The 24,979-nt window shown below is 43.3% G+C and overlaps 58 non-coding genes across 58 annotated transcripts; all 58 read left to right on the top strand.

Annotated features, from left to right (window-relative positions):
- The first annotated feature begins 45 nt into the window (after positions 1-45).
- trnan-guu (transfer RNA asparagine (anticodon GUU)) lies at positions 46-119 on the top strand. The gene has a single exon. It is a non-coding gene; the product is annotated as a tRNA-Asn (tRNA).
- A 289-nt stretch (positions 120-408) lies between these two features.
- trnan-guu (transfer RNA asparagine (anticodon GUU)) lies at positions 409-482 on the top strand. Its single transcript has one exon. It is a non-coding gene; the product is annotated as a tRNA-Asn (tRNA).
- Positions 483-771: 289 nt separating this feature from the next.
- Positions 772-845, top strand: trnan-guu (transfer RNA asparagine (anticodon GUU)). The gene has a single exon. It is a non-coding gene; the product is annotated as a tRNA-Asn (tRNA).
- Positions 846-1,134: 289 nt separating this feature from the next.
- Positions 1,135-1,208, top strand: trnan-guu (transfer RNA asparagine (anticodon GUU)). The gene has a single exon. It is a non-coding gene; the product is annotated as a tRNA-Asn (tRNA).
- Positions 1,209-1,497: 289 nt separating this feature from the next.
- On the top strand, positions 1,498-1,571 carry trnan-guu (transfer RNA asparagine (anticodon GUU)). Its single transcript has one exon. It is a non-coding gene; the product is annotated as a tRNA-Asn (tRNA).
- Positions 1,572-1,852: 281 nt separating this feature from the next.
- On the top strand, positions 1,853-1,926 carry trnan-guu (transfer RNA asparagine (anticodon GUU)). Its single transcript has one exon. It is a non-coding gene; the product is annotated as a tRNA-Asn (tRNA).
- A 289-nt stretch (positions 1,927-2,215) lies between these two features.
- trnan-guu (transfer RNA asparagine (anticodon GUU)) lies at positions 2,216-2,289 on the top strand. Its single transcript has one exon. It is a non-coding gene; the product is annotated as a tRNA-Asn (tRNA).
- A 289-nt stretch (positions 2,290-2,578) lies between these two features.
- trnan-guu (transfer RNA asparagine (anticodon GUU)) lies at positions 2,579-2,652 on the top strand. Its single transcript has one exon. It is a non-coding gene; the product is annotated as a tRNA-Asn (tRNA).
- Positions 2,653-2,933: 281 nt separating this feature from the next.
- trnan-guu (transfer RNA asparagine (anticodon GUU)) lies at positions 2,934-3,007 on the top strand. Its single transcript has one exon. It is a non-coding gene; the product is annotated as a tRNA-Asn (tRNA).
- Positions 3,008-3,296: 289 nt separating this feature from the next.
- On the top strand, positions 3,297-3,370 carry trnan-guu (transfer RNA asparagine (anticodon GUU)). Its single transcript has one exon. It is a non-coding gene; the product is annotated as a tRNA-Asn (tRNA).
- A 289-nt stretch (positions 3,371-3,659) lies between these two features.
- Positions 3,660-3,733, top strand: trnan-guu (transfer RNA asparagine (anticodon GUU)). The gene has a single exon. It is a non-coding gene; the product is annotated as a tRNA-Asn (tRNA).
- Positions 3,734-4,022: 289 nt separating this feature from the next.
- Positions 4,023-4,096, top strand: trnan-guu (transfer RNA asparagine (anticodon GUU)). Its single transcript has one exon. It is a non-coding gene; the product is annotated as a tRNA-Asn (tRNA).
- Positions 4,097-4,385: 289 nt separating this feature from the next.
- Positions 4,386-4,459, top strand: trnan-guu (transfer RNA asparagine (anticodon GUU)). Its single transcript has one exon. It is a non-coding gene; the product is annotated as a tRNA-Asn (tRNA).
- Positions 4,460-5,103: 644 nt separating this feature from the next.
- On the top strand, positions 5,104-5,177 carry trnan-guu (transfer RNA asparagine (anticodon GUU)). Its single transcript has one exon. It is a non-coding gene; the product is annotated as a tRNA-Asn (tRNA).
- A 289-nt stretch (positions 5,178-5,466) lies between these two features.
- Positions 5,467-5,540, top strand: trnan-guu (transfer RNA asparagine (anticodon GUU)). Its single transcript has one exon. It is a non-coding gene; the product is annotated as a tRNA-Asn (tRNA).
- Positions 5,541-6,184: 644 nt separating this feature from the next.
- Positions 6,185-6,258, top strand: trnan-guu (transfer RNA asparagine (anticodon GUU)). The gene has a single exon. It is a non-coding gene; the product is annotated as a tRNA-Asn (tRNA).
- A 289-nt stretch (positions 6,259-6,547) lies between these two features.
- On the top strand, positions 6,548-6,621 carry trnan-guu (transfer RNA asparagine (anticodon GUU)). Its single transcript has one exon. It is a non-coding gene; the product is annotated as a tRNA-Asn (tRNA).
- Positions 6,622-7,265: 644 nt separating this feature from the next.
- On the top strand, positions 7,266-7,339 carry trnan-guu (transfer RNA asparagine (anticodon GUU)). Its single transcript has one exon. It is a non-coding gene; the product is annotated as a tRNA-Asn (tRNA).
- A 652-nt stretch (positions 7,340-7,991) lies between these two features.
- On the top strand, positions 7,992-8,065 carry trnan-guu (transfer RNA asparagine (anticodon GUU)). Its single transcript has one exon. It is a non-coding gene; the product is annotated as a tRNA-Asn (tRNA).
- A 289-nt stretch (positions 8,066-8,354) lies between these two features.
- Positions 8,355-8,428, top strand: trnan-guu (transfer RNA asparagine (anticodon GUU)). The gene has a single exon. It is a non-coding gene; the product is annotated as a tRNA-Asn (tRNA).
- A 289-nt stretch (positions 8,429-8,717) lies between these two features.
- trnan-guu (transfer RNA asparagine (anticodon GUU)) lies at positions 8,718-8,791 on the top strand. The gene has a single exon. It is a non-coding gene; the product is annotated as a tRNA-Asn (tRNA).
- Positions 8,792-9,080: 289 nt separating this feature from the next.
- On the top strand, positions 9,081-9,154 carry trnan-guu (transfer RNA asparagine (anticodon GUU)). The gene has a single exon. It is a non-coding gene; the product is annotated as a tRNA-Asn (tRNA).
- Positions 9,155-9,443: 289 nt separating this feature from the next.
- Positions 9,444-9,517, top strand: trnan-guu (transfer RNA asparagine (anticodon GUU)). Its single transcript has one exon. It is a non-coding gene; the product is annotated as a tRNA-Asn (tRNA).
- Positions 9,518-9,806: 289 nt separating this feature from the next.
- Positions 9,807-9,880, top strand: trnan-guu (transfer RNA asparagine (anticodon GUU)). The gene has a single exon. It is a non-coding gene; the product is annotated as a tRNA-Asn (tRNA).
- A 289-nt stretch (positions 9,881-10,169) lies between these two features.
- On the top strand, positions 10,170-10,243 carry trnan-guu (transfer RNA asparagine (anticodon GUU)). The gene has a single exon. It is a non-coding gene; the product is annotated as a tRNA-Asn (tRNA).
- A 289-nt stretch (positions 10,244-10,532) lies between these two features.
- trnan-guu (transfer RNA asparagine (anticodon GUU)) lies at positions 10,533-10,606 on the top strand. The gene has a single exon. It is a non-coding gene; the product is annotated as a tRNA-Asn (tRNA).
- A 289-nt stretch (positions 10,607-10,895) lies between these two features.
- trnan-guu (transfer RNA asparagine (anticodon GUU)) lies at positions 10,896-10,969 on the top strand. Its single transcript has one exon. It is a non-coding gene; the product is annotated as a tRNA-Asn (tRNA).
- Positions 10,970-11,613: 644 nt separating this feature from the next.
- On the top strand, positions 11,614-11,687 carry trnan-guu (transfer RNA asparagine (anticodon GUU)). The gene has a single exon. It is a non-coding gene; the product is annotated as a tRNA-Asn (tRNA).
- Positions 11,688-11,976: 289 nt separating this feature from the next.
- Positions 11,977-12,050, top strand: trnan-guu (transfer RNA asparagine (anticodon GUU)). Its single transcript has one exon. It is a non-coding gene; the product is annotated as a tRNA-Asn (tRNA).
- A 644-nt stretch (positions 12,051-12,694) lies between these two features.
- trnan-guu (transfer RNA asparagine (anticodon GUU)) lies at positions 12,695-12,768 on the top strand. The gene has a single exon. It is a non-coding gene; the product is annotated as a tRNA-Asn (tRNA).
- A 289-nt stretch (positions 12,769-13,057) lies between these two features.
- trnan-guu (transfer RNA asparagine (anticodon GUU)) lies at positions 13,058-13,131 on the top strand. Its single transcript has one exon. It is a non-coding gene; the product is annotated as a tRNA-Asn (tRNA).
- Positions 13,132-13,775: 644 nt separating this feature from the next.
- On the top strand, positions 13,776-13,849 carry trnan-guu (transfer RNA asparagine (anticodon GUU)). The gene has a single exon. It is a non-coding gene; the product is annotated as a tRNA-Asn (tRNA).
- A 652-nt stretch (positions 13,850-14,501) lies between these two features.
- Positions 14,502-14,575, top strand: trnan-guu (transfer RNA asparagine (anticodon GUU)). The gene has a single exon. It is a non-coding gene; the product is annotated as a tRNA-Asn (tRNA).
- A 289-nt stretch (positions 14,576-14,864) lies between these two features.
- trnan-guu (transfer RNA asparagine (anticodon GUU)) lies at positions 14,865-14,938 on the top strand. Its single transcript has one exon. It is a non-coding gene; the product is annotated as a tRNA-Asn (tRNA).
- A 289-nt stretch (positions 14,939-15,227) lies between these two features.
- Positions 15,228-15,301, top strand: trnan-guu (transfer RNA asparagine (anticodon GUU)). Its single transcript has one exon. It is a non-coding gene; the product is annotated as a tRNA-Asn (tRNA).
- Positions 15,302-15,953: 652 nt separating this feature from the next.
- On the top strand, positions 15,954-16,027 carry trnan-guu (transfer RNA asparagine (anticodon GUU)). The gene has a single exon. It is a non-coding gene; the product is annotated as a tRNA-Asn (tRNA).
- A 289-nt stretch (positions 16,028-16,316) lies between these two features.
- Positions 16,317-16,390, top strand: trnan-guu (transfer RNA asparagine (anticodon GUU)). Its single transcript has one exon. It is a non-coding gene; the product is annotated as a tRNA-Asn (tRNA).
- A 289-nt stretch (positions 16,391-16,679) lies between these two features.
- trnan-guu (transfer RNA asparagine (anticodon GUU)) lies at positions 16,680-16,753 on the top strand. The gene has a single exon. It is a non-coding gene; the product is annotated as a tRNA-Asn (tRNA).
- A 289-nt stretch (positions 16,754-17,042) lies between these two features.
- trnan-guu (transfer RNA asparagine (anticodon GUU)) lies at positions 17,043-17,116 on the top strand. Its single transcript has one exon. It is a non-coding gene; the product is annotated as a tRNA-Asn (tRNA).
- A 652-nt stretch (positions 17,117-17,768) lies between these two features.
- On the top strand, positions 17,769-17,842 carry trnan-guu (transfer RNA asparagine (anticodon GUU)). Its single transcript has one exon. It is a non-coding gene; the product is annotated as a tRNA-Asn (tRNA).
- A 289-nt stretch (positions 17,843-18,131) lies between these two features.
- trnan-guu (transfer RNA asparagine (anticodon GUU)) lies at positions 18,132-18,205 on the top strand. Its single transcript has one exon. It is a non-coding gene; the product is annotated as a tRNA-Asn (tRNA).
- A 289-nt stretch (positions 18,206-18,494) lies between these two features.
- Positions 18,495-18,568, top strand: trnan-guu (transfer RNA asparagine (anticodon GUU)). The gene has a single exon. It is a non-coding gene; the product is annotated as a tRNA-Asn (tRNA).
- Positions 18,569-18,857: 289 nt separating this feature from the next.
- Positions 18,858-18,931, top strand: trnan-guu (transfer RNA asparagine (anticodon GUU)). The gene has a single exon. It is a non-coding gene; the product is annotated as a tRNA-Asn (tRNA).
- A 289-nt stretch (positions 18,932-19,220) lies between these two features.
- Positions 19,221-19,294, top strand: trnan-guu (transfer RNA asparagine (anticodon GUU)). The gene has a single exon. It is a non-coding gene; the product is annotated as a tRNA-Asn (tRNA).
- A 289-nt stretch (positions 19,295-19,583) lies between these two features.
- Positions 19,584-19,657, top strand: trnan-guu (transfer RNA asparagine (anticodon GUU)). The gene has a single exon. It is a non-coding gene; the product is annotated as a tRNA-Asn (tRNA).
- A 289-nt stretch (positions 19,658-19,946) lies between these two features.
- On the top strand, positions 19,947-20,020 carry trnan-guu (transfer RNA asparagine (anticodon GUU)). The gene has a single exon. It is a non-coding gene; the product is annotated as a tRNA-Asn (tRNA).
- A 289-nt stretch (positions 20,021-20,309) lies between these two features.
- trnan-guu (transfer RNA asparagine (anticodon GUU)) lies at positions 20,310-20,383 on the top strand. Its single transcript has one exon. It is a non-coding gene; the product is annotated as a tRNA-Asn (tRNA).
- A 289-nt stretch (positions 20,384-20,672) lies between these two features.
- On the top strand, positions 20,673-20,746 carry trnan-guu (transfer RNA asparagine (anticodon GUU)). The gene has a single exon. It is a non-coding gene; the product is annotated as a tRNA-Asn (tRNA).
- Positions 20,747-21,027: 281 nt separating this feature from the next.
- On the top strand, positions 21,028-21,101 carry trnan-guu (transfer RNA asparagine (anticodon GUU)). The gene has a single exon. It is a non-coding gene; the product is annotated as a tRNA-Asn (tRNA).
- Positions 21,102-21,390: 289 nt separating this feature from the next.
- Positions 21,391-21,464, top strand: trnan-guu (transfer RNA asparagine (anticodon GUU)). Its single transcript has one exon. It is a non-coding gene; the product is annotated as a tRNA-Asn (tRNA).
- A 289-nt stretch (positions 21,465-21,753) lies between these two features.
- On the top strand, positions 21,754-21,827 carry trnan-guu (transfer RNA asparagine (anticodon GUU)). Its single transcript has one exon. It is a non-coding gene; the product is annotated as a tRNA-Asn (tRNA).
- Positions 21,828-22,471: 644 nt separating this feature from the next.
- On the top strand, positions 22,472-22,545 carry trnan-guu (transfer RNA asparagine (anticodon GUU)). Its single transcript has one exon. It is a non-coding gene; the product is annotated as a tRNA-Asn (tRNA).
- A 289-nt stretch (positions 22,546-22,834) lies between these two features.
- Positions 22,835-22,908, top strand: trnan-guu (transfer RNA asparagine (anticodon GUU)). Its single transcript has one exon. It is a non-coding gene; the product is annotated as a tRNA-Asn (tRNA).
- A 289-nt stretch (positions 22,909-23,197) lies between these two features.
- Positions 23,198-23,271, top strand: trnan-guu (transfer RNA asparagine (anticodon GUU)). Its single transcript has one exon. It is a non-coding gene; the product is annotated as a tRNA-Asn (tRNA).
- A 289-nt stretch (positions 23,272-23,560) lies between these two features.
- On the top strand, positions 23,561-23,634 carry trnan-guu (transfer RNA asparagine (anticodon GUU)). The gene has a single exon. It is a non-coding gene; the product is annotated as a tRNA-Asn (tRNA).
- Positions 23,635-23,923: 289 nt separating this feature from the next.
- trnan-guu (transfer RNA asparagine (anticodon GUU)) lies at positions 23,924-23,997 on the top strand. Its single transcript has one exon. It is a non-coding gene; the product is annotated as a tRNA-Asn (tRNA).
- A 281-nt stretch (positions 23,998-24,278) lies between these two features.
- trnan-guu (transfer RNA asparagine (anticodon GUU)) lies at positions 24,279-24,352 on the top strand. The gene has a single exon. It is a non-coding gene; the product is annotated as a tRNA-Asn (tRNA).
- Positions 24,353-24,641: 289 nt separating this feature from the next.
- trnan-guu (transfer RNA asparagine (anticodon GUU)) lies at positions 24,642-24,715 on the top strand. The gene has a single exon. It is a non-coding gene; the product is annotated as a tRNA-Asn (tRNA).
- The last annotated feature ends 264 nt before the right edge of the window (positions 24,716-24,979 follow it).

Here is a 24,979-nt window from a genome sequence, read left to right as displayed (position 1 = left end):
GGGTGGGGCTTGCAGTTCGGGCCTAACCAACTTTCTATCAGGCCTGTCTCTGTGGCGCAATTGGTCAGCGCATTCGGCTGTTAACTGAAAGGTTGGTGGTTCAAGCCCACCCAGGGACGTTTTGAGCTTATAAAGAGAGCAGACATCACATAGGTGAAAAAGGTAGTTGCCACGATCAGAGCTAAGCCTCCAAAAACCAACAAATTGAGAAATCTTGTCCTTGGTACAACTATCTACAATCTTTTATAAGCTAACGCACCTTAAGCTATTCCAGGGGAACTTTTCAAACAGGAAAATGAACTTTTACAAAATGTAGAGCCCAACCTTCTAGCAATGAATAGAAAATGAATAGCAAATGCAAGTGGGTGGGGCTTGCAGTTCGGGCCTAACCAACTTTCTATCAGGCCTGTCTCTGTGGCGCAATTGGTCAGCGCATTCGGCTGTTAACTGAAAGGCTGGTGGTTCAAGCCCACCCAGGGACGTTTTGAGCTTATAAAGAGAGCAGACATCACATAGGTGAAAAAGGTAGTTGCCATGATCAGAGCTAAGCCTCCAAAAACCAACAAATTGAGAAATCTTGTCCTTGGTACAACTATCTACAATCTTTTATAAGCTAACGCACCTTAAGCTATTCCAGGGGAACTTTTCAAACAGGAAAATGAACTTTTACAAAATGTAGAGCCCAACCTTCTAGCAATGAATAGAAAATGAATAGCAAATGCAAGTGGGTGGGGCTTGCAGTTCGGGCCTAACCAACTTTCTATCAGGCCTGTCTCTGTGGCGCAATTGGTCAGCGCATTCGGCTGTTAACTGAAAGGTTGGTGGTTCAAGCCCACCCAGGGACGTTTTGAGCTTATAAAGAGAGCAGACATCACATAGGTGAAAAAGGTAGTTGCCACGATCAGAGCTAAGCCTCCAAAAACCAACAAATTGAGAAATCTTGTCCTTGGTACAACTATCTACAATCTTTTATAAGCTAACGCACCTTAAGCTATTCCAGGGGAACTTTTCAAACAGGAAAATGAACTTTTACAAAATGTAGAGCCCAACCTTCTAGCAATGAATAGAAAATGAATAGCAAATGCAAGTGGGTGGGGCTTGCAGTTCGGGCCTAACCAACTTTCTATCAGGCCTGTCTCTGTGGCGCAATTGGTCAGCGCATTCGGCTGTTAACTGAAAGGTTGGTGGTTCAAGCCCACCCAGGGACGTTTTGAGCTTATAAAGAGAGCAGACATCACATAGGTGAAAAAGGTAGTTGCCACGATCAGAGCTAAGCCTCCAAAAACCAACAAATTGAGAAATCTTGTCCTTGGTACAACTATCTACAATCTTTTATAAGCTAACGCACCTTAAGCTATTCCAGGGGAACTTTTCAAACAGGAAAATGAACTTTTACAAAATGTAGAGCCCAACCTTCTAGCAATGAATAGAAAATGAATAGCAAATGCAAGTGGGTGGGGCTTGCAGTTCGGGCCTAACCAACTTTCTATCAGGCCTGTCTCTGTGGCGCAATTGGTCAGCGCATTCGGCTGTTAACTGAAAGGTTGGTGGTTCAAGCCCACCCAGGGACGTTTTGAGCTTTTAAAGAGAGCAGACTTTGAAAAAGGCAGTTTCCACGATCAGAGCTAAGCCTCCAAAAACCAACAAATTGAGAAATCTTGTCCGTGGCACAATTATCTACAATCTTCTAAAAGCTAACGCACCTTAAGCTATTCCAGGGGAACTTTTCAAACAGGAAAATGAACTTTTACAAAATGTAGAGCCCAACCTTCTAGCAATGAATAGAAAATGAATAGCAAATGCAAGTGGGTGGGGCTTGCAGTTCGGGCCTAACCAACTTTCTATCAGGCCTGTCTCTGTGGCGCAATTGGTCAGCGCATTCGGCTGTTAACTGAAAGGTTGGTGGTTCAAGCCCACCCAGGGACGTTTTGAGCTTATAAAGAGAGCAGACATCACATAGGTGAAAAAGGTAGTTGCCACGATCAGAGCTAAGCCTCCAAAAACCAACAAATTGAGAAATCTTGTCCTTGGTACAACTATCTACAATCTTTTATAAGCTAACGCACCTTAAGCTATTCCAGGGGAACTTTTCAAACAGGAAAATGAACTTTTACAAAATGTAGAGCCCAACCTTCTAGCAATGAATAGAAAATGAATAGCAAATGCAAGTGGGTGGGGCTTGCAGTTCGGGCCTAACCAACTTTCTATCAGGCCTGTCTCTGTGGCGCAATTGGTCAGCGCATTCGGCTGTTAACTGAAAGGTTGGTGGTTCAAGCCCACCCAGGGACGTTTTGAGCTTATAAAGAGAGCAGACATCACATAGGTGAAAAAGGTAGTTGCCACGATCAGAGCTAAGCCTCCAAAAACCAACAAATTGAGAAATCTTGTCCTTGGTACAACTATCTACAATCTTTTATAAGCTAACGCACCTTAAGCTATTCCAGGGGAACTTTTCAAACAGGAAAATGAACTTTTACAAAATGTAGAGCCCAACCTTCTAGCAATGAATAGAAAATGAATAGCAAATGCAAGTGGGTGGGGCTTGCAGTTCGGGCCTAACCAACTTTCTATCAGGCCTGTCTCTGTGGCGCAATTGGTCAGCGCATTCGGCTGTTAACTGAAAGGTTGGTGGTTCAAGCCCACCCAGGGACGTTTTGAGCTTTTAAAGAGAGCAGACTTTGAAAAAGGCAGTTTCCACGATCAGAGCTAAGCCTCCAAAAACCAACAAATTGAGAAATCTTGTCCGTGGCACAATTATCTACAATCTTCTAAAAGCTAACGCACCTTAAGCTATTCCAGGGGAACTTTTCAAACAGGAAAATGAACTTTTACAAAATGTAGAGCCCAACCTTCTAGCAATGAATAGAAAATGAATAGCAAATGCAAGTGGGTGGGGCTTGCAGTTCGGGCCTAACCAACTTTCTATCAGGCCTGTCTCTGTGGCGCAATTGGTCAGCGCATTCGGCTGTTAACTGAAAGGTTGGTGGTTCAAGCCCACCCAGGGACGTTTTGAGCTTATAAAGAGAGCAGACATCACATAGGTGAAAAAGGTAGTTGCCACGATCAGAGCTAAGCCTCCAAAAACCAACAAATTGAGAAATCTTGTCCTTGGTACAACTATCTACAATCTTTTATAAGCTAACGCACCTTAAGCTATTCCAGGGGAACTTTTCAAACAGGAAAATGAACTTTTACAAAATGTAGAGCCCAACCTTCTAGCAATGAATAGAAAATGAATAGCAAATGCAAGTGGGTGGGGCTTGCAGTTCGGGCCTAACCAACTTTCTATCAGGCCTGTCTCTGTGGCGCAATTGGTCAGCGCATTCGGCTGTTAACTGAAAGGTTGGTGGTTCAAGCCCACCCAGGGACGTTTTGAGCTTATAAAGAGAGCAGACATCACATAGGTGAAAAAGGTAGTTGCCACGATCAGAGCTAAGCCTCCAAAAACCAACAAATTGAGAAATCTTGTCCTTGGTACAACTATCTACAATCTTTTATAAGCTAACGCACCTTAAGCTATTCCAGGGGAACTTTTCAAACAGGAAAATGAACTTTTACAAAATGTAGAGCCCAACCTTCTAGCAATGAATAGAAAATGAATAGCAAATATAAGTGGGTGGGGCTTGCAGTTCGGGCCTAACCAACTTTCTATCAGGCCTGTCTCTGTGGCGCAATTGGTCAGCGCATTCGGCTGTTAACTGAAAGGTTGGTGGTTCAAGCCCACCCAGGGACGTTTTGAGCTTATAAAGAGAGCAGACATCACATAGGTGAAAAAGGTAGTTGCCACGATCAGAGCTAAGCCTCCAAAAACCAACAAATTGAGAAATCTTGTCCTTGGTACAACTATCTACAATCTTTTATAAGCTAACGCACCTTAAGCTATTCCAGGGGAACTTTTCAAACAGGAAAATGAACTTTTACAAAATGTAGAGCCCAACCTTCTAGCAATGAATAGAAAATGAATAGCAAATGCAAGTGGGTGGGGCTTGCAGTTCGGGCCTAACCAACTTTCTATCAGGCCTGTCTCTGTGGCGCAATTGGTCAGCGCATTCGGCTGTTAACTGAAAGGTTGGTGGTTCAAGCCCACCCAGGGACGTTTTGAGCTTATAAAGAGAGCAGACATCACATAGGTGAAAAAGGTAGTTGCCACGATCAGAGCTAAGCCTCCAAAAACCAACAAATTGAGAAATCTTGTCCTTGGTACAACTATCTACAATCTTTTATAAGCTAACGCACCTTAAGCTATTCCAGGGGAACTTTTCAAACAGGAAAATGAACTTTTACAAAATGTAGAGCCCAACCTTCTAGCAATGAATAGAAAATGAATAGCAAATGCAAGTGGGTGGGGCTTGCAGTTCGGGCCTAACCAACTTTCTATCAGGCCTGTCTCTGTGGCGCAATTGGTCAGCGCATTCGGCTGTTAACTGAAAGGTTGGTGGTTCAAGCCCACCCAGGGACGTTTTGAGCTTTTAAAGAGAGCAGACTTTGAAAAAGGCAGTTTCCACGATCAGAGCTAAGCCTCCAAAAACCAACAAATTGAGAAATCTTGTCCGTGGCACAATTATCTACAATCTTCTAAAAGCTAACGCACCTTAAGCTATTCCAGGGGAACTTTTCAAACAGGAAAATGAACTTTTACAAAATGTAGAGCCCAACCTTCTAGCAATGAATAGAAAATGAATAGCAAATGCAAGTGGGTGGGGCTTGCAGTTCGGGCCTAACCAACTTTCTATCAGGCCTGTCTCTGTGGCGCAATTGGTCAGCGCATTCGGCTGTTAACTGAAAGGTTGGTGGTTCAAGCCCACCCAGGGATGTTTTGAGCTTATAAAGAGAGCAGACATCACATAGGTGAAAAAGGTAGTTTCCACGATCAGAGCTAAGCCTCCAAAAACCAACAAATTGAGAAATCTTGTCCTTGGTACAACTATCTACAATCTTTTATAAGCTAACGCACCTTAAGCTATTCCAGGGGAACTTTTCAAACAGGAAAATGAACTTTTACAAAATGTAGAGCCCAACCTTCTAGCAATGAATAGAAAATGAATAGCAAATGCAAGTGGGTGGGGCTTGCAGTTCGGGCCTAACCAACTTTCTATCAGGCCTGTCTCTGTGGCGCAATTGGTCAGCGCATTCGGCTGTTAACTGAAAGGTTGGTGGTTCAAGCCCACCCAGGGACGTTTTGAGCTTATAAAGAGAGCAGACATCACATAGGTGAAAAAGGTAGTTGCCACGATCAGAGCTAAGCCTCCAAAAACCAACAAATTGAGAAATCTTGTCCTTGGTACAACTATCTACAATCTTTTATAAGCTAACGCACCTTAAGCTATTCCAGGGGAACTTTTCAAACAGGAAAATGAACTTTTACAAAATGTAGAGCCCAACCTTCTAGCAATGAATAGAAAATGAATAGCAAATGCAAGTGGGTGGGGCTTGCAGTTCGGGCCTAACCAACTTTCTATCAGGCCTGTCTCTGTGGCGCAATTGGTCAGCGCATTCGGCTGTTAACTGAAAGGTTGGTGGTTCAAGCCCACCCAGGGACGTTTTGAGCTTTTAAAGAGAGCAGACTTTGAAAAAGGCAGTTTCCACGATCAGAGCTAAGCCTCCAAAAACCAACAAATTGAGAAATCTTGTCCGTGGCACAATTATCTACAATCTTCTAAAAGCTAACGCACCTTAAGCTATTCCAGGGGAACTTTTCAAACAGGAAAATGAACTTTTACAAAATGTAGAGCCCAACCTTCTAGCAATGAATAGAAAATGAATAGCAAATGCAAGTGGGTGGGGCTTGCAGTTCGGGCCTAACCAACTTTCTATCAGGCCTGTCTCTGTGGCGCAATTGGTCAGCGCATTCGGCTGTTAACTGAAAGGTTGGTGGTTCAAGCCCACCCAGGGATGTTTTGAGCTTATAAAGAGAGCAGACATCACATAGGTGAAAAAGGTAGTTTCCACGATCAGAGCTAAGCCTCCAAAAACCAACAAATTGAGAAATCTTGTCCTTGGTACAACTATCTACAATCTTTTATAAGCTAACGCACCTTAAGCTATTCCAGGGGAACTTTTCAAACAGGAAAATGAACTTTTACAAAATGTAGAGCCCAACCTTCTAGCAATGAATAGAAAATGAATAGCAAATGCAAGTGGGTGGGGCTTGCAGTTCGGGCCTAACCAACTTTCTATCAGGCCTGTCTCTGTGGCGCAATTGGTCAGCGCATTCGGCTGTTAACTGAAAGGTTGGTGGTTCAAGCCCACCCAGGGACGTTTTGAGCTTATAAAGAGAGCAGACATCACATAGGTGAAAAAGGTAGTTGCCACGATCAGAGCTAAGCCTCCAAAAACCAACAAATTGAGAAATCTTGTCCTTGGTACAACTATCTACAATCTTTTATAAGCTAACGCACCTTAAGCTATTCCAGGGGAACTTTTCAAACAGGAAAATGAACTTTTACAAAATGTAGAGCCCAACCTTCTAGCAATGAATAGAAAATGAATAGCAAATGCAAGTGGGTGGGGCTTGCAGTTCGGGCCTAACCAACTTTCTATCAGGCCTGTCTCTGTGGCGCAATTGGTCAGCGCATTCGGCTGTTAACTGAAAGGTTGGTGGTTCAAGCCCACCCAGGGACGTTTTGAGCTTTTAAAGAGAGCAGACTTTGAAAAAGGCAGTTTCCACGATCAGAGCTAAGCCTCCAAAAACCAACAAATTGAGAAATCTTGTCCGTGGCACAATTATCTACAATCTTCTAAAAGCTAACGCACCTTAAGCTATTCCAGGGGAACTTTTCAAACAGGAAAATGAACTTTTACAAAATGTAGAGCCCAACCTTCTAGCAATGAATAGAAAATGAATAGCAAATGCAAGTGGGTGGGGCTTGCAGTTCGGGCCTAACCAACTTTCTATCAGGCCTGTCTCTGTGGCGCAATTGGTCAGCGCATTCGGCTGTTAACTGAAAGGTTGGTGGTTCAAGCCCACCCAGGGATGTTTTGAGCTTATAAAGAGAGCAGACATCACATAGGTGAAAAAGGTAGTTTCCACGATCAGAGCTAAGCCTCCAAAAACCAACAAATTGAGAAATCTTGTCCGTGGCACAATTATCTACAATCTTCTAAAAGCTAACGCACCTTAAGCTATTCCAGGGGAACTTTTCAAACAGGAAAATGAACTTTTACAAAATGTAGAGCCCAACCTTCTAGCAATGAATAGAAAATGAATAGCAAATGCAAGTGGGTGGGGCTTGCAGTTCGGGCCTAACCAACTTTCTATCAGGCCTGTCTCTGTGGCGCAATTGGTCAGCGCATTCGGCTGTTAACTGAAAGGTTGGTGGTTCAAGCCCACCCAGGGACGTTTTGAGCTTATAAAGAGAGCAGACATCACATAGGTGAAAAAGGTAGTTGCCACGATCAGAGCTAAGCCTCCAAAAACCAACAAATTGAGAAATCTTGTCCTTGGTACAACTATCTACAATCTTTTATAAGCTAACGCACCTTAAGCTATTCCAGGGGAACTTTTCAAACAGGAAAATGAACTTTTACAAAATGTAGAGCCCAACCTTCTAGCAATGAATAGAAAATGAATAGCAAATGCAAGTGGGTGGGGCTTGCAGTTCGGGCCTAACCAACTTTCTATCAGGCCTGTCTCTGTGGCGCAATTGGTCAGCGCATTTGGCTGTTAACTGAAAGGTTGGTGGTTCAAGCCCACCCAGGGACGTTTTGAGCTTATAAAGAGAGCAGACATCACATAGGTGAAAAAGGTAGTTGCCACGATCAGAGCTAAGCCTCCAAAAACCAACAAATTGAGAAATCTTGTCCTTGGTACAACTATCTACAATCTTTTATAAGCTAACGCACCTTAAGCTATTCCAGGGGAACTTTTCAAACAGGAAAATGAACTTTTACAAAATGTAGAGCCCAACCTTCTAGCAATGAATAGAAAATGAATAGCAAATGCAAGTGGGTGGGGCTTGCAGTTCGGGCCTAACCAACTTTCTATCAGGCCTGTCTCTGTGGCGCAATTGGTCAGCGCATTCGGCTGTTAACTGAAAGGCTGGTGGTTCAAGCCCACCCAGGGACGTTTTGAGCTTATAAAGAGAGCAGACATCACATAGGTGAAAAAGGTAGTTGCCACGATCAGAGCTAAGCCTCCAAAAACCAACAAATTGAGAAATCTTGTCCTTGGTACAACTATCTACAATCTTTTATAAGCTAACGCACCTTAAGCTATTCCAGGGGAACTTTTCAAACAGGAAAATGAACTTTTACAAAATGTAGAGCCCAACCTTCTAGCAATGAATAGAAAATGAATAGCAAATGCAAGTGGGTGGGGCTTGCAGTTCGGGCCTAACCAACTTTCTATCAGGCCTGTCTCTGTGGCGCAATTGGTCAGCGCATTCGGCTGTTAACTGAAAGGTTGGTGGTTCAAGCCCACCCAGGGACGTTTTGAGCTTATAAAGAGAGCAGACATCACATAGGTGAAAAAGGTAGTTGCCACGATCAGAGCTAAGCCTCCAAAAACCAACAAATTGAGAAATCTTGTCCTTGGTACAACTATCTACAATCTTTTATAAGCTAACGCACCTTAAGCTATTCCAGGGGAACTTTTCAAACAGGAAAATTAACTTTTACAAAATGTAGAGCCCAACCTTCTAGCAATGAATAGAAAATGAATAGCAAATGCAAGTGGGTGGGGCTTGCAGTTCGGGCCTAACCAACTTTCTATCAGGCCTGTCTCTGTGGCGCAATTGGTCAGCGCATTCGGCTGTTAACTGAAAGGTTGGTGGTTCAAGCCCACCCAGGGACGTTTTGAGCTTATAAAGAGAGCAGACATCACATAGGTGAAAAAGGTAGTTGCCACGATCAGAGCTAAGCCTCCAAAAACCAACAAATTGAGAAATCTTGTCCTTGGTACAACTATCTACAATCTTTTATAAGCTAACGCACCTTAAGCTATTCCAGGGGAACTTTTCAAACAGGAAAATTAACTTTTACAAAATGTAGAGCCCAACCTTCTAGCAATGAATAGAAAATGAATAGCAAATGCAAGTGGGTGGGGCTTGCAGTTCGGGCCTAACCAACTTTCTATCAGGCCTGTCTCTGTGGCGCAATTGGTCAGCGCATTCGGCTGTTAACTGAAAGGTTGGTGGTTCAAGCCCACCCAGGGACGTTTTGAGCTTATAAAGAGAGCAGACATCACATAGGTGAAAAAGGTAGTTGCCACGATCAGAGCTAAGCCTCCAAAAACCAACAAATTGAGAAATCTTGTCCTTGGTACAACTATCTACAATCTTTTATAAGCTAACGCACCTTAAGCTATTCCAGGGGAACTTTTCAAACAGGAAAATGAACTTTTACAAAATGTAGAGCCCAACCTTCTAGCAATGAATAGAAAATGAATAGCAAATGCAAGTGGGTGGGGCTTGCAGTTCGGGCCTAACCAACTTTCTATCAGGCCTGTCTCTGTGGCGCAATTGGTCAGCGCATTCGGCTGTTAACTGAAAGGCTGGTGGTTCAAGCCCACCCAGGGACGTTTTGAGCTTATAAAGAGAGCAGACATCACATAGGTGAAAAAGGTAGTTGCCACGATCAGAGCTAAGCCTCCAAAAACCAACAAATTGAGAAATCTTGTCCTTGGTACAACTATCTACAATCTTTTATAAGCTAACGCACCTTAAGCTATTCCAGGGGAACTTTTCAAACAGGAAAATGAACTTTTACAAAATGTAGAGCCCAACCTTCTAGCAATGAATAGAAAATGAATAGCAAATGCAAGTGGGTGGGGCTTGCAGTTCGGGCCTAACCAACTTTCTATCAGGCCTGTCTCTGTGGCGCAATTGGTCAGCGCATTCGGCTGTTAACTGAAAGGTTGGTGGTTCAAGCCCACCCAGGGACGTTTTGAGCTTATAAAGAGAGCAGACATCACATAGGTGAAAAAGGTAGTTGCCACGATCAGAGCTAAGCCTCCAAAAACCAACAAATTGAGAAATCTTGTCCTTGGTACAACTATCTACAATCTTTTATAAGCTAACGCACCTTAAGCTATTCCAGGGGAACTTTTCAAACAGGAAAATTAACTTTTACAAAATGTAGAGCCCAACCTTCTAGCAATGAATAGAAAATGAATAGCAAATGCAAGTGGGTGGGGCTTGCAGTTCGGGCCTAACCAACTTTCTATCAGGCCTGTCTCTGTGGCGCAATTGGTCAGCGCATTCGGCTGTTAACTGAAAGGTTGGTGGTTCAAGCCCACCCAGGGACGTTTTGAGCTTATAAAGAGAGCAGACATCACATAGGTGAAAAAGGTAGTTGCCACGATCAGAGCTAAGCCTCCAAAAACCAACAAATTGAGAAATCTTGTCCTTGGTACAACTATCTACAATCTTTTATAAGCTAACGCACCTTAAGCTATTCCAGGGGAACTTTTCAAACAGGAAAATGAACTTTTACAAAATGTAGAGCCCAACCTTCTAGCAATGAATAGAAAATGAATAGCAAATGCAAGTGGGTGGGGCTTGCAGTTCGGGCCTAACCAACTTTCTATCAGGCCTGTCTCTGTGGCGCAATTGGTCAGCGCATTCGGCTGTTAACTGAAAGGTTGGTGGTTCAAGCCCACCCAGGGACGTTTTGAGCTTATAAAGAGAGCAGACATCACATAGGTGAAAAAGGTAGTTGCCACGATCAGAGCTAAGCCTCCAAAAACCAACAAATTGAGAAATCTTGTCCTTGGTACAACTATCTACAATCTTTTATAAGCTAACGCACCTTAAGCTATTCCAGGGGAACTTTTCAAACAGGAAAATGAACTTTTACAAAATGTAGAGCCCAACCTTCTAGCAATGAATAGAAAATGAATAGCAAATGCAAGTGGGTGGGGCTTGCAGTTCGGGCCTAACCAACTTTCTATCAGGCCTGTCTCTGTGGCGCAATTGGTCAGCGCATTCGGCTGTTAACTGAAAGGTTGGTGGTTCAAGCCCACCCAGGGACGTTTTGAGCTTTTAAAGAGAGCAGACTTTGAAAAAGGCAGTTTCCACGATCAGAGCTAAGCCTCCAAAAACCAACAAATTGAGAAATCTTGTCCGTGGCACAATTATCTACAATCTTCTAAAAGCTAACGCACCTTAAGCTATTCCAGGGGAACTTTTCAAACAGGAAAATGAACTTTTACAAAATGTAGAGCCCAACCTTCTAGCAATGAATAGAAAATGAATAGCAAATGCAAGTGGGTGGGGCTTGCAGTTCGGGCCTAACCAACTTTCTATCAGGCCTGTCTCTGTGGCGCAATTGGTCAGCGCATTCGGCTGTTAACTAAAAGGTTGGTGGTTCAAGCCCACCCAGGGACGTTTTGAGCTTATAAAGAGAGCAGACATCACATAGGTGAAAAAGGTAGTTGCCACGATCAGAGCTAAGCCTCCAAAAACCAACAAATTGAGAAATCTTGTCCTTGGTACAACTATCTACAATCTTTTATAAGCTAACGCACCTTAAGCTATTCCAGGGGAACTTTTCAAACAGGAAAATGAACTTTTACAAAATGTAGAGCCCAACCTTCTAGCAATGAATAGAAAATGAATAGCAAATGCAAGTGGGTGGGGCTTGCAGTTCGGGCCTAACCAACTTTCTATCAGGCCTGTCTCTGTGGCGCAATTGGTCAGCGCATTCGGCTGTTAACTGAAAGGTTGGTGGTTCAAGCCCACCCAGGGACGTTTTGAGCTTATAAAGAGAGCAGACATCACATAGGTGAAAAAGGTAGTTGCCACGATCAGAGCTAAGCCTCCAAAAACCAACAAATTGAGAAATCTTGTCCTTGGTACAACTATCTACAATCTTTTATAAGCTAACGCACCTTAAGCTATTCCAGGGGAACTTTTCAAACAGGAAAATGAACTTTTACAAAATGTAGAGCCCAACCTTCTAGCAATGAATAGAAAATGAATAGCAAATGCAAGTGGGTGGGGCTTGCAGTTCGGGCCTAACCAACTTTCTATCAGGCCTGTCTCTGTGGCGCAATTGGTCAGCGCATTCGGCTGTTAACTGAAAGGTTGGTGGTTCAAGCCCACCCAGGGACGTTTTGAGCTTTTAAAGAGAGCAGACTTTGAAAAAGGCAGTTTCCACGATCAGAGCTAAGCCTCCAAAAACCAACAAATTGAGAAATCTTGTCCGTGGCACAATTATCTACAATCTTCTAAAAGCTAACGCACCTTAAGCTATTCCAGGGGAACTTTTCAAACAGGAAAATGAACTTTTACAAAATGTAGAGCCCAACCTTCTAGCAATGAATAGAAAATGAATAGCAAATGCAAGTGGGTGGGGCTTGCAGTTCGGGCCTAACCAACTTTCTATCAGGCCTGTCTCTGTGGCGCAATTGGTCAGCGCATTCGGCTGTTAACTAAAAGGTTGGTGGTTCAAGCCCACCCAGGGACGTTTTGAGCTTATAAAGAGAGCAGACATCACATAGGTGAAAAAGGTAGTTTCCACGATCAGAGCTAAGCCTCCAAAAACCAACAAATTGAGAAATCTTGTCCGTGGCACAATTATCTACAATCTTCTAAAAGCTAACGCACCTTAAGCTATTCCAGGGGAACTTTTCAAACAGGAAAATGAACTTTTACAAAATGTAGAGCCCAACCTTCTAGCAATGAATAGAAAATGAATAGCAAATGCAAGTGGGTGGGGCTTGCAGTTCGGGCCTAACCAACTTTCTATCAGGCCTGTCTCTGTGGCGCAATTGGTCAGCGCATTCGGCTGTTAACTGAAAGGTTGGTGGTTCAAGCCCACCCAGGGACGTTTTGAGCTTATAAAGAGAGCAGACATCACATAGGTGAAAAAGGTAGTTGCCACGATCAGAGCTAAGCCTCCAAAAACCAACAAATTGAGAAATCTTGTCCTTGGTACAACTATCTACAATCTTTTATAAGCTAACGCACCTTAAGCTATTCCAGGGGAACTTTTCAAACAGGAAAATGAACTTTTACAAAATGTAGAGCCCAACCTTCTAGCAATGAATAGAAAATGAATAGCAAATGCAAGTGGGTGGGGCTTGCAGTTCGGGCCTAACCAACTTTCTATCAGGCCTGTCTCTGTGGCGCAATTGGTCAGCGCATTCGGCTGTTAACTGAAAGGTTGGTGGTTCAAGCCCACCCAGGGACGTTTTGAGCTTTTAAAGAGAGCAGACTTTGAAAAAGGCAGTTTCCACGATCAGAGCTAAGCCTCCAAAAACCAACAAATTGAGAAATCTTGTCCGTGGCACAATTATCTACAATCTTCTAAAAGCTAACGCACCTTAAGCTATTCCAGGGGAACTTTTCAAACAGGAAAATGAACTTTTACAAAATGTAGAGCCCAACCTTCTAGCAATGAATAGAAAATGAATAGCAAATGCAAGTGGGTGGGGCTTGCAGTTCGGGCCTAACCAACTTTCTATCAGGCCTGTCTCTGTGGCGCAATTGGTCAGCGCATTCGGCTGTTAACTGAAAGGTTGGTGGTTCAAGCCCACCCAGGGATGTTTTGAGCTTATAAAGAGAGCAGACATCACATAGGTGAAAAAGGTAGTTTCCACGATCAGAGCTAAGCCTCCAAAAACCAACAAATTGAGAAATCTTGTCCGTGGCACAATTATCTACAATCTTCTAAAAGCTAACGCACCTTAAGCTATTCCAGGGGAACTTTTCAAACAGGAAAATGAACTTTTACAAAATGTAGAGCCCAACCTTCTAGCAATGAATAGAAAATGAATAGCAAATGCAAGTGGGTGGGGCTTGCAGTTCGGGCCTAACCAACTTTCTATCAGGCCTGTCTCTGTGGCGCAATTGGTCAGCGCATTCGGCTGTTAACTGAAAGGTTGGTGGTTCAAGCCCACCCAGGGACGTTTTGAGCTTATAAAGAGAGCAGACATCACATAGGTGAAAAAGGTAGTTGCCACGATCAGAGCTAAGCCTCCAAAAACCAACAAATTGAGAAATCTTGTCCTTGGTACAACTATCTACAATCTTTTATAAGCTAACGCACCTTAAGCTATTCCAGGGGAACTTTTCAAACAGGAAAATGAACTTTTACAAAATGTAGAGCCCAACCTTCTAGCAATGAATAGAAAATGAATAGCAAATGCAAGTGGGTGGGGCTTGCAGTTCGGGCCTAACCAACTTTCTATCAGGCCTGTCTCTGTGGCGCAATTGGTCAGCGCATTTGGCTGTTAACTGAAAGGTTGGTGGTTCAAGCCCACCCAGGGACGTTTTGAGCTTATAAAGAGAGCAGACATCACATAGGTGAAAAAGGTAGTTGCCACGATCAGAGCTAAGCCTCCAAAAACCAACAAATTGAGAAATCTTGTCCTTGGTACAACTATCTACAATCTTTTATAAGCTAACGCACCTTAAGCTATTCCAGGGGAACTTTTCAAACAGGAAAATGAACTTTTACAAAATGTAGAGCCCAACCTTCTAGCAATGAATAGAAAATGAATAGCAAATGCAAGTGGGTGGGGCTTGCAGTTCGGGCCTAACCAACTTTCTATCAGGCCTGTCTCTGTGGCGCAATTGGTCAGCGCATTCGGCTGTTAACTGAAAGGCTGGTGGTTCAAGCCCACCCAGGGACGTTTTGAGCTTATAAAGAGAGCAGACATCACATAGGTGAAAAAGGTAGTTGCCACGATCAGAGCTAAGCCTCCAAAAACCAACAAATTGAGAAATCTTGTCCTTGGTACAACTATCTACAATCTTTTATAAGCTAACGCACCTTAAGCTATTCCAGGGGAACTTTTCAAACAGGAAAATGAACTTTTACAAAATGTAGAGCCCAACCTTCTAGCAATGAATAGAAAATGAATAGCAAATGCAAGTGGGTGGGGCTTGCAGTTCGGGCCTAACCAACTTTCTATCAGGCCTGTCTCTGTGGCGCAATTGGTCAGCGCATTCGGCTGTTAACTGAAAGGTTGGTGGTTCAAGCCCACCCAGGGACGTTTTGAGCTTATAAAGAGAGCAGACATCACATAGGTGAAAAAGGTAGTTGCCACGATCAGAGCTAAGCCTCCAAAAACCAACAAATTGAGAAATCTTGTCCTTGGTACAACTATCTACAATCTTTTATAAGCTAACGCACCTTAAGCTATTCCAGGGGAACTTTTCAAACAGGAAAATTAACTTTTACAAAATGTAGAGCCCAACCTTCTAGCAATGAATAGAAAATGAATAGCAAATGCAAGTGGGTGGGGCTTGCAGTTCGGGCCTAACCAACTTTCTATCAGGCCTGTCTCTGTGGCGCAATTGGTCAGCGCATTCGGCTGTTAACTGAAAGGTTGGTGGTTCAAGCCCACCCAGGGACGTTTTGAGCTTATAAAGAGAGCAGACATCACATAGGTGAAAAAGGTAGTTGCCACGATCAGAGCTAAGCCTCCAAAAACCAACAAATTGAGAAATCTTGTCCTTGGTACAACTATCTACAATCTTTTATAAGCTAACGCACCTTAAGCTATTCCAGGGGAACTTTTCAAACAGGAAAATGAACTTTTACAAAATGTAGAGCCCAACCTTCTAGCAATGAATAGAAAATGAATAGCAAATGCAAGTGGGTGGGGCTTGCAGTTCGGGCCTAACCAACTTTCTATCAGGCCTGTCTCTGTGGCGCAATTGGTCAGCGCATTTGGCTGTTAACTGAAAGGTTGGTGGTTCAAGCCCACCCAGGGACGTTTTGAGCTTATAAAGAGAGCAGACATCACATAGGTGAAAAAGGTAGTTGCCACGATCAGAGCTAAGCCTCCAAAAACCAACAAATTGAGAAATCTTGTCCTTGGTACAACTATCTACAATCTTTTATAAGCTAACGCACCTTAAGCTATTCCAGGGGAACTTTTCAAACAGGAAAATGAACTTTTACAAAATGTAGAGCCCAACCTTCTAGCAATGAATAGAAAATGAATAGCAAATGCAAGTGGGTGGGGCTTGCAGTTCGGGCCTAACCAACTTTCTATCAGGCCTGTCTCTGTGGCGCAATTGGTCAGCGCATTCGGCTGTTAACTGAAAGGCTGGTGGTTCAAGCCCACCCAGGGACGTTTTGAGCTTATAAAGAGAGCAGACATCACATAGGTGAAAAAGGTAGTTGCCACGATCAGAGCTAAGCCTCCAAAAACCAACAAATTGAGAAATCTTGTCCTTGGTACAACTATCTACAATCTTTTATAAGCTAACGCACCTTAAGCTATTCCAGGGGAACTTTTCAAACAGGAAAATGAACTTTTACAAAATGTAGAGCCCAACCTTCTAGCAATGAATAGAAAATGAATAGCAAATGCAAGTGGGTGGGGCTTGCAGTTCGGGCCTAACCAACTTTCTATCAGGCCTGTCTCTGTGGCGCAATTGGTCAGCGCATTCGGCTGTTAACTGAAAGGTTGGTGGTTCAAGCCCACCCAGGGACGTTTTGAGCTTATAAAGAGAGCAGACATCACATAGGTGAAAAAGGTAGTTGCCACGATCAGAGCTAAGCCTCCAAAAACCAACAAATTGAGAAATCTTGTCCTTGGTACAACTATCTACAATCTTTTATAAGCTAACGCACCTTAAGCTATTCCAGGGGAACTTTTCAAACAGGAAAATTAACTTTTACAAAATGTAGAGCCCAACCTTCTAGCAATGAATAGAAAATGAATAGCAAATGCAAGTGGGTGGGGCTTGCAGTTCGGGCCTAACCAACTTTCTATCAGGCCTGTCTCTGTGGCGCAATTGGTCAGCGCATTCGGCTGTTAACTGAAAGGTTGGTGGTTCAAGCCCACCCAGGGACGTTTTGAGCTTATAAAGAGAGCAGACATCACATAGGTGAAAAAGGTAGTTGCCACGATCAGAGCTAAGCCTCCAAAAACCAACAAATTGAGAAATCTTGTCCTTGGTACAACTATCTACAATCTTTTATAAGCTAACGCACCTTAAGCTATTCCAGGGGAACTTTTCAAACAGGAAAATTAACTTTTACAAAATGTAGAGCCCAACCTTCTAGCAATGAATAGAAAATGAATAGCAAATGCAAGTGGGTGGGGCTTGCAGTTCGGGCCTAACCAACTTTCTATCAGGCCTGTCTCTGTGGCGCAATTGGTCAGCGCATTCGGCTGTTAACTGAAAGGTTGGTGGTTCAAGCCCACCCAGGGACGTTTTGAGCTTATAAAGAGAGCAGACATCACATAGGTGAAAAAGGTAGTTGCCACGATCAGAGCTAAGCCTCCAAAAACCAACAAATTGAGAAATCTTGTCCTTGGTACAACTATCTACAATCTTTTATAAGCTAACGCACCTTAAGCTATTCCAGGGGAACTTTTCAAACAGGAAAATGAACTTTTACAAAATGTAGAGCCCAACCTTCTAGCAATGAATAGAAAATGAATAGCAAATGCAAGTGGGTGGGGCTTGCAGTTCGGGCCTAACCAACTTTCTATCAGGCCTGTCTCTGTGGCGCAATTGGTCAGCGCATTTGGCTGTTAACTGAAAGGTTGGTGGTTCAAGCCCACCCAGGGACGTTTTGAGCTTATAAAGAGAGCAGACATCACATAGGTGAAAAAGGTAGTTGCCACGATCAGAGCTAAGCCTCCAAAAACCAACAAATTGAGAAATCTTGTCCTTGGTACAACTATCTACAATCTTTTATAAGCTAACGCACCTTAAGCTATTCCAGGGGAACTTTTCAAACAGGAAAATGAACTTTTACAAAATGTAGAGCCCAACCTTCTAGCAATGAATAGAAAATGAATAGCAAATGCAAGTGGGTGGGGCTTGCAGTTCGGGCCTAACCAACTTTCTATCAGGCCTGTCTCTGTGGCGCAATTGGTCAGCGCATTCGGCTGTTAACTGAAAGGCTGGTGGTTCAAGCCCACCCAGGGACGTTTTGAGCTTATAAAGAGAGCAGACATCACATAGGTGAAAAAGGTAGTTGCCACGATCAGAGCTAAGCCTCCAAAAACCAACAAATTGAGAAATCTTGTCCTTGGTACAACTATCTACAATCTTTTATAAGCTAACGCACCTTAAGCTATTCCAGGGGAACTTTTCAAACAGGAAAATGAACTTTTACAAAATGTAGAGCCCAACCTTCTAGCAATGAATAGAAAATGAATAGCAAATGCAAGTGGGTGGGGCTTGCAGTTCGGGCCTAACCAACTTTCTATCAGGCCTGTCTCTGTGGCGCAATTGGTCAGCGCATTCGGCTGTTAACTGAAAGGTTGGTGGTTCAAGCCCACCCAGGGACGTTTTGAGCTTATAAAGAGAGCAGACATCACATAGGTGAAAAAGGTAGTTGCCACGATCAGAGCTAAGCCTCCAAAAACCAACAAATTGAGAAATCTTGTCCTTGGTACAACTATCTACAATCTTTTATAAGCTAACGCACCTTAAGCTATTCCAGGGGAACTTTTCAAACAGGAAAATTAACTTTTACAAAATGTAGAGCCCAACCTTCTAGCAATGAATAGAAAATGAATAGCAAATGCAAGTGGGTGGGGCTTGCAGTTCGGGCCTAACCAACTTTCTATCAGGCCTGTCTCTGTGGCGCAATTGGTCAGCGCATTCGGCTGTTAACTGAAAGGTTGGTGGTTCAAGCCCACCCAGGGACGTTTTGAGCTTATAAAGAGAGCAGACATCACATAGGTGAAAAAGGTAGTTGCCACGATCAGAGCTAAGCCTCCAAAAACCAACAAATTGAGAAATCTTGTCCTTGGTACAACTATCTACAATCTTTTATAAGCTAACGCACCTTAAGCTATTCCAGGGGAACTTTTCAAACAGGAAAATTAACTTTTACAAAATGTAGAGCCCAACCTTCTAGCAATGAATAGAAAATGAATAGCAAATGCAAGTGGGTGGGGCTTGCAGTTCGGGCCTAACCAACTTTCTATCAGGCCTGTCTCTGTGGCGCAATTGGTCAGCGCATTCGGCTGTTAACTGAAAGGTTGGTGGTTCAAGCCCACCCAGGGACGTTTTGAGCTTATAAAGAGAGCAGACATCACATAGGTGAAAAAGGTAGTTGCCACGATCAGAGCTAAGCCTCCAAAAACCAACAAATTGAGAAATCTTGTCCTTGGTACAACTATCTACAATCTTTTATAAGCTAACGCACCTTAAGCTATTCCAGGGGAACTTTTCAAACAGGAAAATGAACTTTTACAAAATGTAGAGCCCAACCTTCTAGCAATGAATAGAAAATGAATAGCAAATGCAAGTGGGTGGGGCTTGCAGTTCGGGCCTAACCAACTTTCTATCAGGCCTGTCTCTGTGGCGCAATTGGTCAGCGCATTCGGCTGTTAACTGAAAGGCTGGTGGTTCAAGCCCACCCAGGGACGTTTTGAGCTTATAAAGAGAGCAGACATCACATAGGTGAAAAAGGTAGTTGCCACGATCAGAGCTAAGCCTCCAAAAACCAACAAATTGAGAAATCTTGTCCTTGGTACAACTATCTACAATCTTTTATAAGCTAACGCACCTTAAGCTATTCCAGGGGAACTTTTCAAACAGGAAAATGAACTTTTACAAAATGTAGAGCCCAACCTTCTAGCAATGAATAGAAAATGAATAGCAAATGCAAGTGGGTGGGGCTTGCAGTTCGGGCCTAACCAACTTTCTATCAGGCCTGTCTCTGTGGCGCAATTGGTCAGCGCATTCGGCTGTTAACTGAAAGGTTGGTGGTTCAAGCCCACCCAGGGACGTTTTGAGCTTATAAAGAGAGCAGACATCACATAGGTGAAAAAGGTAGTTGCCACGATCAGAGCTAAGCCTCCAAAAACCAACAAATTGAGAAATCTTGTCCTTGGTACAACTATCTACAATCTTTTATAAGCTAACGCACCTTAAGCTATTCCAGGGGAACTTTTCAAACAGGAAAATTAACTTTTACAAAATGTAGAGCCCAACCTTCTAGCAATGAATAGAAAATGAATAGCAAATGCAAGTGGGTGGGGCTTGCAGTTCGGGCCTAACCAACTTTCTATCAGGCCTGTCTCTGTGGCGCAATTGGTCAGCGCATTCGGCTGTTAACTGAAAGGTTGGTGGTTCAAGCCCACCCAGGGACGTTTTGAGCTTATAAAGAGAGCAGACATCACATAGGTGAAAAAGGTAGTTGCCACGATCAGAGCTAAGCCTCCAAAAACCAACAAATTGAGAAATCTTGTCCTTGGTACAACTATCTACAATCTTTTATAAGCTAACGCACCTTAAGCTATTCCAGGGGAACTTTTCAAACAGGAAAATGAACTTTTACAAAATGTAGAGCCCAACCTTCTAGCAATGAATAGAAAATGAATAGCAAATGCAAGTGGGTGGGGCTTGCAGTTCGGGCCTAACCAACTTTCTATCAGGCCTGTCTCTGTGGCGCAATTGGTCAGCGCATTCGGCTGTTAACTGAAAGGTTGGTGGTTCAAGCCCACCCAGGGACGTTTTGAGCTTATAAAGAGAGCAGACATCACATAGGTGAAAAAGGTAGTTGCCACGATCAGAGCTAAGCCTCCAAAAACCAACAAATTGAGAAATCTTGTCCTTGGTACAACTATCTACAATCTTTTATAAGCTAACGCACCTTAAGCTATTCCAGGGGAACTTTTCAAACAGGAAAATGAACTTTTACAAAATGTAGAGCCCAACCTTCTAGCAATGAATAGAAAATGAATAGCAAATGCAAGTGGGTGGGGCTTGCAGTTCGGGCCTAACCAACTTTCTATCAGGCCTGTCTCTGTGGCGCAATTGGTCAGCGCATTCGGCTGTTAACTGAAAGGTTGGTGGTTCAAGCCCACCCAGGGACGTTTTGAGCTTTTAAAGAGAGCAGACTTTGAAAAAGGCAGTTTCCACGATCAGAGCTAAGCCTCCAAAAACCAACAAATTGAGAAATCTTGTCCGTGGCACAATTATCTACAATCTTCTAAAAGCTAACGCACCTTAAGCTATTCCAGGGGAACTTTTCAAACAGGAAAATGAACTTTTACAAAATGTAGAGCCCAACCTTCTAGCAATGAATAGAAAATGAATAGCAAATGCAAGTGGGTGGGGCTTGCAGTTCGGGCCTAACCAACTTTCTATCAGGCCTGTCTCTGTGGCGCAATTGGTCAGCGCATTTGGCTGTTAACTAAAAGGTTGGTGGTTCAAGCCCACCCAGGGACGTTTTGAGCTTATAAAGAGAGCAGACATCACATAGGTGAAAAAGGTAGTTGCCACGATCAGAGCTAAGCCTCCAAAAACCAACAAATTGAGAAATCTTGTCCTTGGTACAACTATCTACAATCTTTTATAAGCTAACGCACCTTAAGCTATTCCAGGGGAACTTTTCAAACAGGAAAATGAACTTTTACAAAATGTAGAGCCCAACCTTCTAGCAATGAATAGAAAATGAATAGCAAATGCAAGTGGGTGGGGCTTGCAGTTCGGGCCTAACCAACTTTCTATCAGGCCTGTCTCTGTGGCGCAATTGGTCAGCGCATTCGGCTGTTAACTGAAAGGTTGGTGGTTCAAGCCCACCCAGGGACGTTTTGAGCTTATAAAGAGAGCAGACATCACATAGGTGAAAAAGGTAGTTGCCACGATCAGAGCTAAGCCTCCAAAAACCAACAAATTGAGAAATCTTGTCCTTGGTACAACTATCTACAATCTTTTATAAGCTAACGCACCTTAAGCTATTCCAGGGGAACTTTTCAAACAGGAAAATGAACTTTTACAAAATGTAGAGCCCAACCTTCTAGCAATGAATAGAAAATGAATAGCAAATGCAAGTGGGTGGGGCTTGCAGTTCGGGCCTAACCAACTTTCTATCAGGCCTGTCTCTGTGGCGCAATTGGTCAGCGCATTCGGCTGTTAACTGAAAGGTTGGTGGTTCAAGCCCACCCAGGGACGTTTTGAGCTTTTAAAGAGAGCAGACTTTGAAAAAGGCAGTTTCCACGATCAGAGCTAAGCCTCCAAAAACCAACAAATTGAGAAATCTTGTCCGTGGCACAATTATCTACAATCTTCTAAAAGCTAACGCACCTTAAGCTATTCCAGGGGAACTTTTCAAACAGGAAAATGAACTTTTACAAAATGTAGAGCCCAACCTTCTAGCAATGAATAGAAAATGAATAGCAAATGCAAGTGGGTGGGGCTTGCAGTTCGGGCCTAACCAACTTTCTATCAGGCCTGTCTCTGTGGCGCAATTGGTCAGCGCATTCGGCTGTTAACTAAAAGGTTGGTGGTTCAAGCCCACCCAGGGACGTTTTGAGCTTATAAAGAGAGCAGACATCACATAGGTGAAAAAGGTAGTTTCCACGATCAGAGCTAAGCCTCCAAAAACCAACAAATTGAGAAATCTTGTCCGTGGCACAATTATCTACAATCTTCTAAAAGCTAACGCACCTTAAGCTATTCCAGGGGAACTTTTCAAACAGGAAAATGAACTTTTACAAAATGTAGAGCCCAACCTTCTAGCAATGAATAGAAAATGAATAGCAAATGCAAGTGGGTGGGGCTTGCAGTTCGGGCCTAACCAACTTTCTATCAGGCCTGTCTCTGTGGCGCAATTGGTCAGCGCATTCGGCTGTTAACTGAAAGGTTGGTGGTTCAAGCCCACCCAGGGACGTTTTGAGCTTATAAAGAGAGCAGACATCACATAGGTGAAAAAGGTAGTTGCCACGATCAGAGCTAAGCCTCCAAAAACCAACAAATTGAGAAATCTTGTCCTTGGTACAACTATCTACAATCTTTTATAAGCTAACGCACCTTAAGCTATTCCAGGGGAACTTTTCAAACAGGAAAATGAACTTTTACAAAATGTAGAGCCCAACCTTCTAGCAATGAATAGACAATGAATAGCAAATGCAAGTGGGTGGGGCTTGCAGTTCGGGCCTAACCAACTTTCTATCAGGCCTGTCTCTGTGGCGCAATTGGTCAGCGCATTCGGCTGTTAACTGAAAGGTTGGTGGTTCAAGCCCACCCAGGGACGTTTTGAGCTTATAAAGAGAGCAGACATCACATAGGTGAAAAAGGTAGTTGCCACGATCAGAGCTAAGCCTCCAAAAACCAACAAATTGAGAAATCTTGTCCTTGGTACAACTATCTACAATCTTTTATAAGCTAACGCACCTTAAGCTATTCCAGGGGAACTTTTCAAACAGGAAAATGAACTTTTACAAAATGTAGAGCCCAACCTTCTAGCAATGAATAGAAAATGAATAGCAAATGCAAGTGGGTGGGGCTTGCAGTTCGGGCCTAACCAACTTTCTATCAGGCCTGTCTCTGTGGCGCAATTGGTCAGCGCATTCGGCTGTTAACTGAAAGGTTGGTGGTTCAAGCCCACCCAGGGACGTTTTGAGCTTATAAAGAGAGCAGACATCACATAGGTGAAAAAGGTAGTTGCCACGATCAGAGCTAAGCCTCCAAAAACCAACAAATTGAGAAATCTTGTCCTTGGTACAACTATCTACAATCTTTTATAAGCTAACGCACCTTAAGCTATTCCAGGGGAACTTTTCAAACAGGAAAATTAACTTTTACAAAATGTAGAGCCCAACCTTCTAGCAATGAATAGAAAATGAATAGCAAATGCAAGTGGGTGGGGCTTGCAGTTCGGGCCTAACCAACTTTCTATCAGGCCTGTCTCTGTGGCGCAATTGGTCAGCGCATTCGGCTGTTAACTGAAAGGTTGGTGGTTCAAGCCCACCCAGGGACGTTTTGAGCTTATAAAGAGAGCAGACATCACATAGGTGAAAAAGGTAGTTGCCACGATCAGAGCTAAGCCTCCAAAAACCAACAAATTGAGAAATCTTGTCCTTGGTACAACTATCTACAATCTTTTATAAGCTAACGCACCTTAAGCTATTCCAGGGGAACTTTTCAAACAGGAAAATGAACTTTTACAAAATGTAGAGCCCAACCTTCTAGCAATGAATAGAAAATGAATAGCAAATGCAAGTGGGTGGGGCTTGCAGTTCGGGCCTACCCAACTTTCTATCAGGCCTGTCTCTGTGGCGCAATTGGTCAGCGCATTCGGCTGTTAACTGAAAGGTTGGTGGTTCAAGCCCACCCAGGGACGTTTTGAGCTTTTAAAGAGAGCAGACTTTGAAAAAGGCAGTTTCCACGATCAGAGCTAAGCCTCCAAAAACCAACAAATTGAGAAATCTTGTCCGTGGCACAATTATCTACAATCTTCTAAAAGCTAACGCACCTTAAGCTATTCCAGGGGAACTTTTCAAACAGGAAAATGAACTTTTACAAAATGTAGAGCCCAACCTTCTAGCAATGAATAGAAAATGAATAGCAAATGCAAGTGGGTGGGGCTTGCAGTTCGGGCCTAACCAACTTTCTATCAGGCCTGTCTCTGTGGCGCAATTGGTCAGCGCATTCGGCTGTTAACTGAAAGGTTGGTGGTTCAAGCCCACCCAGGGACGTTTTGAGCTTATAAAGAGAGCAGACATCACATAGGTGAAAAAGGTAGTTGCCACGATCAGAGCTAAGCCTCCAAAAACCAACAAATTGAGAAATCTTGTCCTTGGTACAACTATCTACAATCTTTTATAAGCTAACGCACCTTAAGCTATTCCAGGGGAACTTTTCAAACAGGAAAATGAACTTTTACAAAATGTAGAGCCCAACCTTCTAGCAATGAATAGAAAATGAATAGCAAATGCAAGTGGGTGGGGCTTGCAGTTCGGGCCTAACCAACTTTCTATCAGGCCTGTCTCTGTGGCGCAATTGGTCAGCGCATTCGGCTGTTAACTGAAAGGTTGGTGGTTCAAGCCCACCCAGGGACGTTTTGAGCTTATAAAGAGAGCAGACATCACATAGGTGAAAAAGGTAGTTGCCACGATCAGAGCTAAGCCTCCAAAAACCAACAAATTGAGAAATCTTGTCCTTGGTACAACTATCTACAATCTTTTATAAGCTAACGCACCTTAAGCTATTCCAGGGGAACTTTTCAAACAGGAAAATGAACTTTTACAAAATGTAGAGCCCAACCTTCTAGCAATGAATAGAAAATGAATAGCAAATGCAAGTGGGTGGGGCTTGCAGTTCGG

This window comes from Anarhichas minor, unplaced genomic scaffold (genome assembly GCF_050575085.1).
Source record: "Anarhichas minor isolate MPS153535 unplaced genomic scaffold, ASM5057508v1 ptg000016l, whole genome shotgun sequence".
NCBI lineage: Eukaryota > Metazoa > Chordata > Actinopteri > Perciformes > Anarhichadidae > Anarhichas > Anarhichas minor.
This window is presented reverse-complemented; position numbering and strand designations above follow the sequence as displayed.